This window comes from Octopus sinensis, linkage group LG2 (genome assembly GCF_006345805.1).
Source record: "Octopus sinensis linkage group LG2, ASM634580v1, whole genome shotgun sequence".
Classification (NCBI taxonomy): Eukaryota; Metazoa; Mollusca; class Cephalopoda; order Octopoda; family Octopodidae; genus Octopus; species Octopus sinensis.
In genome coordinates, this window is record NC_042998.1 from 114,669,972 (window position 1) to 114,681,320 (window position 11,349).

General features: G+C 33.6%; 1 long non-coding RNA gene across 1 annotated transcript; it reads right to left on the minus strand.

The window, feature by feature from the left end:
* Nucleotides 1-242: 242 nt before the first annotated feature.
* On the minus strand, nucleotides 243-10,064 carry LOC118761244. The gene is made up of 3 exons (XR_004997236.1): nucleotides 10,053-10,064; nucleotides 9,735-9,737; nucleotides 243-324 (listed from the first exon to the last, which is right to left on the minus strand). It is a non-coding gene; the product is annotated as an uncharacterized LOC118761244 (long non-coding RNA).
* Nucleotides 10,065-11,349: the final 1,285 nt, after the last annotated feature.

The window sequence follows — 11,349 nt, forward strand, 5'->3', positions numbered from 1 at the left end:
ATTGAGATGGGGAGCGGTATGAGGGAGACGGGAGGAAGAGATGAGGTCGCCGATATTGCAGGTCACATTCTGTTGGTAGTTAGACGTGGCGTTGGAGGTCAGAAGGCAATAGAAGTTGGCTTAGAGCTTCAGCCTTTTAGCGGTCTGCGCGTCACAGCACCACAGCTCCACTCTTGTAAGCCGGTTCTATGATGATGTCTTTGCGGCGTCGGAGATATTGAAGGGCCAAGTGTTCGGCTGGGGAGATGTTAACATGTCGGGAACGCCTGCGAAAGTTAAACCGGTCCTCAACACGTTGGCAGATGCTTGCAAAATGATCGTTTGCTTGGAACCAGCCAGTAGCTGGCGCCCAGTGGGATGATCGGTGGCGCAGATCGGTGAGGCAGTCCTCTTCATTAGATGCACATGGAGTGCTGTGGAAAAGTGCATATGGCCTGATGCGGTGCACAAAGCTATGAATATCAGCACGGGTTTGAAATTCGTTACTGGATGGAGAGAGGGATACGAAGCGCAAACCCTTACTGAGACGAGAGCCCGCCTCCTGAGAGAGGGGAATGTCAGAAGGAATGGTAGGAACAGACCGAAGTCGGGAGGGGTGGATGAGTTAGAATTGGAAAGGTGTTGGAGTAGTCGAGGCTGGGAAGAGAGAGAGGAAGAGTAAGTGCGTGGGAGAGGAGTAACGGAAGGGTTGGGGTGAGGATGAGGGGAAAGTGTATCGGGAAGGAGAGAGGTCGGGAGGAGTTGCTGTAGAGGCACCGGTTTGACAAAATGAAATAGAGTGAGTGGAATTTATGTTGTTTAGTGCAGACGAGGAACTTGTGGAGAAGATAATTTAAATGGATTATGTAGCGTAGAGTGGAATCTGCAAAGGAAGGTGAAAGAGGGGAGAAAATGATGGAATAAGCGGGTGGGAGAAGGCGGTCAAGGGTGTGCATTTTGGAGAGATTAGAACGAATGATAGCACGCAGAAGGCGATAGGAGGTAGTACGGGGTATGGGTAGGATGGCTGAAGCAGAGTGGAAAGTGGGTTGGGAATGGAGGCGGAAACGTTTGGGGATAAGGTGGTGGTAAAGGTAGCAACTAAGAAACTAAACGTAGATAGAGAACCATTTATATATATACATACATACATACATGCATATATATATATACATATATCAATAATAAAGGGTAAAATCAATTAATTAATTTAGAAATAATCATTAATTTCACCAAGTAGAGTTCGGCATGTAAAAGACCCATACAAGGAAGGTTTAAGTAATACTAATTAATTAAGGGTTAAGCAACGATTTGCCTCACCACACACCGAATTTAGAAATAGCAGTCAAAATGTTTTGGCTCTTCTTTCTACTTAAAAGGGAGATCCCAGTAAAACCAAAGCACTTAAAAAACAAACAACGCAGGCAAAAGAGAAAGAAATGACGAAAATCATTCTATATTAAGTTACCTACGGACGCACGTTTCGGAATTAAGTCATAGCAGAGCATAAAAATTAAATAATTATGTCTTACCTGACACATATATATATATATATATATATATATATGCATACACACACATAATGTATATTTATATACAGACGCGCGCGCGCACACACACAGACACACACACGTATATATATGGGATGTGATGGGTAAATATCACCATTTTATATTTTTAACTTCATGCATAAACATAGTTTGTTTGGGATTTTGTAGACTACACAGTATCGTAGTTGGGCACCGTCTGTGAGAAAAACACCACCATGCCGCAATCTAATTGCCAGAAATTTGGAAACGACATACTGTACTGCTTGGCATTCGTGTCAGAAGCTCCAATTCGAACATTTCAGAGTGAGGACAGTGTAGAAGATTCGTCAAGAGTTGGATGAGTCTAATGGTGATTTCAAAAGTACAGCAGCTCGGAAAACTCACTCTGATAGTTCTGATAAAAAAAGAACTGAAAATGTTGGTGAGATCCAGGCCATGATTCAGAATAATCCCACCAAGCAAAATGAGGTCCATCGCCAGGGACATGGGAATATCTGAGTTTCTTTCAGGCAGGTAGTGCATGAAGACATTCGGTATTCCCCATCCAAGATGAGAAATGGTCAATGTTTCATCCCAAGCTCTCAAAAACAAGAAGGAAGACCGCGCTACGAAGCTTTTGAACAAACTCAAGCATCCCCTCCAACCGAACAGGCATTGGTTTCTTTTCTGAGACGAGAAAAATTTCTGCCAGGATCAGATGGTGAACCGTTGGCTTGCCGTGTCCCCAAAACAGGTACCGAGAGTGATAAAAATCAAACATCCAGTCAATATCATGGTGCTTGGAGTTATCACTAGTGATGGCGATATTATGCCTCGATTCATCTTCCCACACGGCCTCAAGCTCAACTCGGAAGCCTACCTCAATTTCCTGGGGAAGGTAGTGATGTCCTGGGTCAAGAGAGTGGATGCTGGAAGACTCTATATCTGGCAAAAGGACTCTGTTCCATGCCACAAGCAGGAGAACACAGTCATTGCTGTTTGACAATTTCTGCGACCACATCACCCTTAACATCTGGTCACTTAACCCCCCCCCCTACACTTCAACTCACTTGATTATTATGTGTGGGGCGCAGTTGAGCGAGAGACCGACAAAACTCCTTGTAACACCAAAGATGAACTGAAGGAAAGGATTATGGCAGCATTCCCCAACGTAAACAAGGAGACCGTCCAGAAGAGCTGAAATCGTCTGGCGGCCGTGGTTGAAGACAATGGCGATTTTATTAAATAAACTATTTAGTATTTCAAGATAGTTTTTTGTAATTTTGGTACATATGTTAAAATAAGATGTCAGTGTTATTTTCATCTTTGCGTAATTTAGACGACAATTTATTCACTGCACCCTGTAGGCATATATGTATATATATATATATATATATATATATATATATATATATATATATATATATATATTATATATATATATATATATATATATATATATATATATAAGTATATATGTATGTATGTATGTATGTAATTATATATATATATAATATATATATATATATATATATATAAATGAGCATCTATAAATTATGTTTGAGATGTTGTATAATACCTACATCTATTTTACGAATCTGACATATTTTATTTACATAGGCTATTTAATTCTTTTTCCATTCTTCATCGCACACCTTTTCTTGGTTTGTGGGCCTGCTGTCATGTTAATTGTCGTTTGAATCTATTTAAAATATATAGTAATCTAAACAAAATTTGAACCTAGATGAAATTGATCCAAAATATTTTCTACGAATCTGTCCTCCAACTCCACATTTATCTATTTATTTATTTATGCATGTATATTTCACAATTGCTGTTGTTTCGTAGGATTATTATAAGTATAATCACGAAATCTCAAATGTCTTTCCTTTGATATACTGTAAACCAGCAACAAATTTATCCAAGATCATAGGAGAGTAACTTCCCTTCAGATACTTATTAAAGCTCTTGTATAAATCAGGAAGTTAAAATATATAAATATATATCATGCATTTTAGGAACGTTATCAAAAGAAAAAAATAACAAATTATCGTCAATATTTCTTTTGCCAGAAGAGTGGGTTGTTAATGTTTTTTGTAATCATATGTAATTTTTATGATCTAACATACAAAAACTAGTAAAAATATAGAAAGATGTCCTGAATATACTACCAGACACGCAACTAATATTGCCATAGCTGCTTCTAATATGAATGGCGATGTTAACCAGTGTAACAAGAATATGAACTATAAGGATTTATTTAATTGGTCCCGAGACTTGCACGAAAGCGAAATACTTCAGAATGCAACAAACAAGAAACAGTTCGATATTTCAGCATCAAGTAAAAGAGTGCGTGAGAAAGAATAAAAATCCATTTATAAACATATCATAATGAATAAAAAAGATGCTGCAAATTTATGAATTTGGAGCGTCCTTCGCACATATTCGGCTTATCTCTCTACTAACCGCTAGCTTTCATTTACATTGTCAGTGTAGGTTCAATTATTACGCTAATTTCATTACTTTCGCGTACCTCTCATAAACTTCCTGAAGGAATATACCTCTCTCTCATTCTGTCTGTCTGTCTCTCTTTATCTCTCCCCTTCTCTCTCTCTCTCTCTCTCTCTCTTTTTCCTTTTTATATGGTACGCTAATAATTGTTTTGAGAGCTTCACTTCAACTTATTCATGTTCCTCTTAAGGAAGAGAAACTCTCTCATCAACACTCCCACTTGTATTTAACCCACACATTCTCACGACATAGCCTCCTTACAGAATAACATGACTATTCATCTATAGCTATGCCTGAGAGCTAGACCTACGTCCGTCACGTAAAAACACACTGGTGTATAAACGCACAGATAAAGAACGCATGGATACCACATCAGTGTCGAACACTTTCGTGTATTAGCATTTTTCAGATAGAGTTGTAAACTTTAAATCCGAACAGATAAGTCCTCGTTCTCTATATCACTGCCCGAAGAAGGCCGTTTTGAAAGTGTCTATATTTTCCGACGTGAACCTACTTCAGCAGAGATTATTTAGACTCTTCTCATCGATGCCCAGGATCCTTCACACACCATCCTCTACCTATCGTCTTTTAATATTCTATATAATGAAGGAAGCGAGCCGGCAGAAACGTTAGCAGGACGGGAAAAATGCTTATAGTCATTTCGTCCGTCTGTACTTTCTGAGATCTGGTTCATCATAAAAAACCCGTTTCTCACCTGTCTTAGTTCCCTAGTGACGAGTTTCAAGATCACTGCCGTGCCCCTGCTACAAAGGTTAAGGTGACAAATATATATATATATATATATATAATATGTGACACACACACATACGCACAGACACACACACACACGCACACACACACGCACACGCACACGCACACGCACGCACACACACACATATATATATATAAACTTGGAAATGAATACGTGGCGTTCAATTAAATAATAATACGAATAATATAATATATATATACATACATATATATTTATCAATCTATCTATGTATATATATATATATATATATATATATATATATATGAATAAATGAAAGAATGGAGTCGAACGAAGATTTTAACAGAATTCCTTTACTCTCGACACATATTTCGAAGACGGCATACTTTTAATTCCGAAGGAATAAATGGTGCATTATGCCATCTTCTCATCAGGAAAGATAAGGAGCCTCTTTCAGCCACAAGACGAACAAAATTTGTGATGATTGCCTACTTGGTGACCACAGTGATAATGAGTGTTTTTTTTTAATAATCCGTTATAAGCAATGACGTCAAAAAGGGGTAGAAGGAGGGAGTAGTAAAAATAGGTATTAAAAGTATGCCGTCTTCGAAACATGTGTCGAGAGTAAAGGAATTTTGTTAAAATCTTCGTTCGACTCCATTCTTTCATTTATTCATATAAAAAACACACAAATTTCCACACAAGAACCCGGAGTTTCTACCCTTGACAGGTCGCTTCAACCGTGTTTTATGATGTGAATTTGCTAACCAGGTATCGGATAAACGAATTTTCCATGCTAGGATAATTCATTCACCTACATAAATATATATATATATATCTATATATATATATATATATATATATATATATATATATATATATATGTATGTATGTATCTATATCTATCTATCTATCTATATATATATACAAACACATACGAATTACGAAGTAACAGGGTTAACGTGATCACATTCATTGTCCGAAAGTCCCTTCAACAATAAGGAAGTGTGCATCACACAGTCAGTGCCAGTGTGTGATTGCATGCATCAGTCGGAACTCCAATACAAGTATTTATCTATCTATCTATGTATGTATGTATGTATGTATGTATGTATGTATGTATGTATGTATGTATCTATCTATCTATCTATCTATCTATCGATCTATCTATCTATCTATCTCTCTATTACGGATTGATACAAAGAAACAAACACAGCTAGATATATACTATAGTGTTCAGATTGACGCATGCAATGTCACAGTGGCACTCACTTTGTGGTACACAATTCTTTATAGCTGAAGCGTCTTTCGGACAATGACTGTGATTACGTAAATCCTGTTATTTTGTTACTCGTATGTATGCGCGTCAGTTCATATATATGTATGTATGGCTGGTTGCATGGATGTATATATTTCTACATATATATATATAATATATATATATAATATATATATATATATGTATATGTATGTATCTGCGTATATATATATGTTTCTTTGTATCAATCCGTAATACACACACACACACACATATATATATATATATATATATATATATATATATGCTTATACATATCCATCTCTCTCTCTTCTTTCTCTTTGTATATATATATATATATATATATCTACACATACATTTTGACATGTAGGCAGATTGTGACCATGTGACCATGTTAGCAAATGGGCTAAAACATTCATTATTGAAAGTAGTGTATGTGTGTGTGCGTGCGTATGCATGTGTTTGAGTGTGTATGTGTGTGTATGTGTGTGTATGTGCGTGTATGTGTGTGTTTGTAGGTGTGTGTGTGTGGTATTGCATTCCAATACACATGTGGTGCTACAGAAGAATCAACTAATACCTGAGATTACAAATATCTTATATTGAAAGAGCTGCTGCCTGAGATAAACAGAGAAACATAGTGATATAAAAAAAAAATATCAACTAACAGTAAATCTAATGGTCAAATTCAAAATGTAGGCGATTTATTACCCTGTTAGTTCTGAATATATGATATACCGATGCTTTTAAAGGCCTGTATGGGTATTTCGAATTGCTATTAATGGATCTTTCAGTATTATTCTCCTTTCATTCTCAATAATTTAGTCACTTTCTTTTGAGTTTTAACGAAAAGGACATTCATATCTATACATGTGTGTATATATATACAACGCATTTATATGAGTATATTCATGTGTGTTTATCTCTCTCTTTCTCTTTGCATATATATATGTACATATATATATATATATGTGTATATATGAATATATATATACATACACACACACACACACACACACACACCACACATATATATATATATATATATAGGTATGTGTTTAACTATATAGTATGTGCGTATTCACTGAGAGAGAGAGAGAAAGGAAGAAAGAGACAAAAAAGAAAGAAAGACAGAAAGGAACGAAGAAGAAAGAAACGGAGAGATTTCAAAAAACAGGAAAAAATTTTACATAAACATACATATAGAAGTGATATACATAACTATATTTATACGCATATATATGTGTGTGTGTGTGTTTGTTTTTGTGTGTGCGTATATACATATAGATACACACACACATTTATATAGTTATCTATTTGCAGTCTTACATATATGCTTATGTCCATAGCATATATGTTTATGACTATAGCATATACACACATATATATATATATATATTCTATGTAATGTTGATGAGCATGTATATATATATATAACAGTAATGTATGTATGTATAATGTCCTGATATTCGTGTACCCAGGCAAAAAATATTTTCATTAGTGGCTGTATGCATTTATTGAAATCCAAACACGCAAGAAACATTTTGGAATTGATTTGCATGTAAAACTAATGTATACACACAGGCACTGATATCAACAAGTCTATAAGATTTATACAAATGCACACAATATATATACAAGCATGCAGACGAACACATACGTATACATCCACACACGCACACTGATATACACATACACACACACACACACACACACCACATATATATATATATATGTATATATGCATGTATATATATATATATATAATATATATATATATGCTTACATAGGTAGATATGTGTCAGTGTATATCATATGCGTATATGCATGTGTGTATAAATATATATGTTTATGTACGGGTGTATAAATGTAAATGTTTATATGTCTCTCTATATATGTACATACATATATAAACATACATATAAGCATATATATATATCAGTAAATACAACGATCATACACACAGTTATATATATATATATATATAATATATAATATATTATATATAATATATATTATATATACATATGTGCATATAGCATACATACATATGTGTATGTGGGATTTATCGACATTATCAATAATTTCAGCCTACAACCGAATAAATCTACCCAATACACAGACGCTTATGTACATTTATGTATCTAAATGCATCGCTGCTGTACACCCGTTTTAAAACTGCCCTCAGCTATACATAACAATACTGCCATGATATTTAGAATTATACGATATTTTTCCTCCATTTGCTTCGTCGATTTTATTTTTCTCTTTTCGCCATTTTCTTCTGTTCGACACGAAATATTTTGTGTTGGATTACTGAGGAAAATATTTATGCTGTTTTATATAGTGTGGTCCCAGATCTAACAGCTAAACGCGCTAAACGCGCGCGCGCACACACACTAACTCACACCACTCACACAAGCACATACCCTATGTATATATTGTGGAAGATTTGTATACATGTATACATATATATATATAAATATATATATATATAAATATATATAAATATATATATATATATGTATATATATATATATGTTTATATATAAATATATATATATGCATACATACATATTTAATATATATATATATATATATTTATATATATAAATATATATATATATATATTCATACCCATATAATACATACATATATATCTATATATGTATATATCTATATATATATATATATATATATATATTATATATATATATATGCATATATATATATATATTGCATTATGTGTGTACGGTTTCTCTAATATTAACGGAGCTATCAGGAAACGCGTATGTGTTTGTAAGTGTAAGTATCGTTCTCCATTTTTAACTACCTATCTACCTATCTATCTATCTATCTATCTATCTATCTATCTATCTATCTATCTATCTATCTATCTATCTATCTATCTATCTATCTATCTATCTATCTACCTATCTATCTATTTATCTGTCTATCTATCTCTCTATCTATCTATCTATCTTTCTATATTTTTGTCTATTTGTTTACCTATCTCTACATCTATCTGTTTTATCTGTCTCCCTATCTATTTATCTATGTATGCATGTGAGGATACGTATCTCTGTGTGTAAGTATATATATATATATATGTACAAACACACACACAGATATATATATATATAATATATATATATATATATCTACACGCATACATACATTGTTAGAGAGATAGATAGATACAGATATTGCTTGATAGATATAGATATATAAGTACATATTTATACTATGTATAACACATATGTTTGCCTGACGTATGAGCGTGTAAGTATCTGTTGATGTGTGAACGCACTCTCTCTACACGCAACCATACGCAAACCCATATTCACAACATACACCCGTATTCGCGTATATATGCATGTGTGAAACTGAACGCTGCCTCTGTGTATACATTATATGTATACGAAGAGGTTATGCGTTTCTGCTGAAGTGTAATTGTATTTTATGCAGCTCTCGATTCTCAATGCGTTTCATCTTGTCTGCCTGTCAGTCTCTCCCGTTCTCTCTCTCTCTCTCTCTCTCTCTCTGTCTCACTCTTTGTGTCTCTGTCTCTCTTTGTCTCTCTTTCTCTGACACACACATATATTACACGCATATAGACATAGAAATAATCATAACTGTATCTATGTATCTATCAACTTGCTACAATTTCTCTTGCACGCACATATTCGCAAACATTCATTTATACATACTTACATACACACCCGCATTTCTAAGAAAGTTTCTCTCAATATATTGACTTATAAATATATATGCAAATTTCTTTTATGCTCTTCATATTTTATTTTTATGTATTAGTTGTATTGTATTTACATGTGTATTTAAAATTTTCATATTTTATATATATTTTGTTTTTGATCAAAATGTCACAAATTCTTGTGCGCATGGCAGAAGCAAAAGAATTGATAAATAGAATTTTATATGCCAATTGTTGCGTTGACATGGTCATGGAGATGTTTTTTTTAAAATTTTGTTGTCTTTTTTTTTTTTTGAAAAATATATATACAAAATATATTGTGTTATCTTTGAATTAATAGGGGCTTTCTTCGATAAATATAAAATATATATAAATAAACGCAAGTATATATATATTTATATATACGTGCATACATAGTTCATACACACACACACAATATGTGTATATATATATATGAGAATAAAAGAATATATATGCGCGCAATAGTATTCTCAAATATAAATACTTGAACAAAACGAAAATATACCAACACACAATCTTTCATTGATACGGGCGCACGTAACCATCTATATGTTTATATTTATATACTTAATCACGCATATATATATATATATATTTAATACTGTGTCCCAAGTTACGTGCGTATGCGTGCGTCTGTGTATATAAATAAATAAATGAATAAATAAATATATAAATATATATATGTATATACATACATGTATGTAGTGTTTAGCTTCACTAAAAATAAGATGAAAGCATATTAATCATCATTGCACGCACATTATCGTACGCGTGTACGCATGCGTGCGCTGATTTATGAATTCTCTATGATTGAAGAAATGAATATATACTATATTATTTAAATGCCATACGTTGATATCTCTCCTTTATCTCACAACTATTATTTACAAGATTCCAGTACATACTTGCTTTTATATAGGAACATTCGTGCATACAGACACATTTACACGCATCTCCGCGTCTACACGCATACAATATCTGTTTGTGTATACATTCATATGCATACATAAATATATATATATAGATAGATGCACATATATTTGCAGTGAAAATACTTAAAAGTTTGTATTATATAGAAATTTCCAGATATCAATAAATAGGAGGCGAATGTATATATTTTTCATTTTTTAAAAGATTTATATATTCACTGAATTACTCAAACATTTATATACCTATGTTTGTGTAAATATCCATTCAATTGCATATCTTTCTCTCCCTCTCTTTCTCTCTCTCTCCTCTCTCTCTCTCTCTCTCTCTCTCTCTCTTTCATTCTCACTTCCTCATTTTCCCTATCTGTCAGTCAATTTATGTATATACCTCTATTACTCTCTCTCTCTCTTTACTTCTCGCTCTCTATCTTTTTGTCCATCTAACTCTTTGTCTGACGCTCTCTCTCTGTCTCTCTCTCTCTCTCTATCTGTCTGTCAATCACCCTCTCTCTGTGAACAGGGTACAGTAATTCTTTCAATCACAGCATGTTACAGAGAAAAAAATCTACGTTCAAGTTTTTGATCTTTTTATTAAGGGCTTTTCATTTTTTCCTGACTGCTCCTTTATGTTCACTTTGTAACAATATCATCTCCAA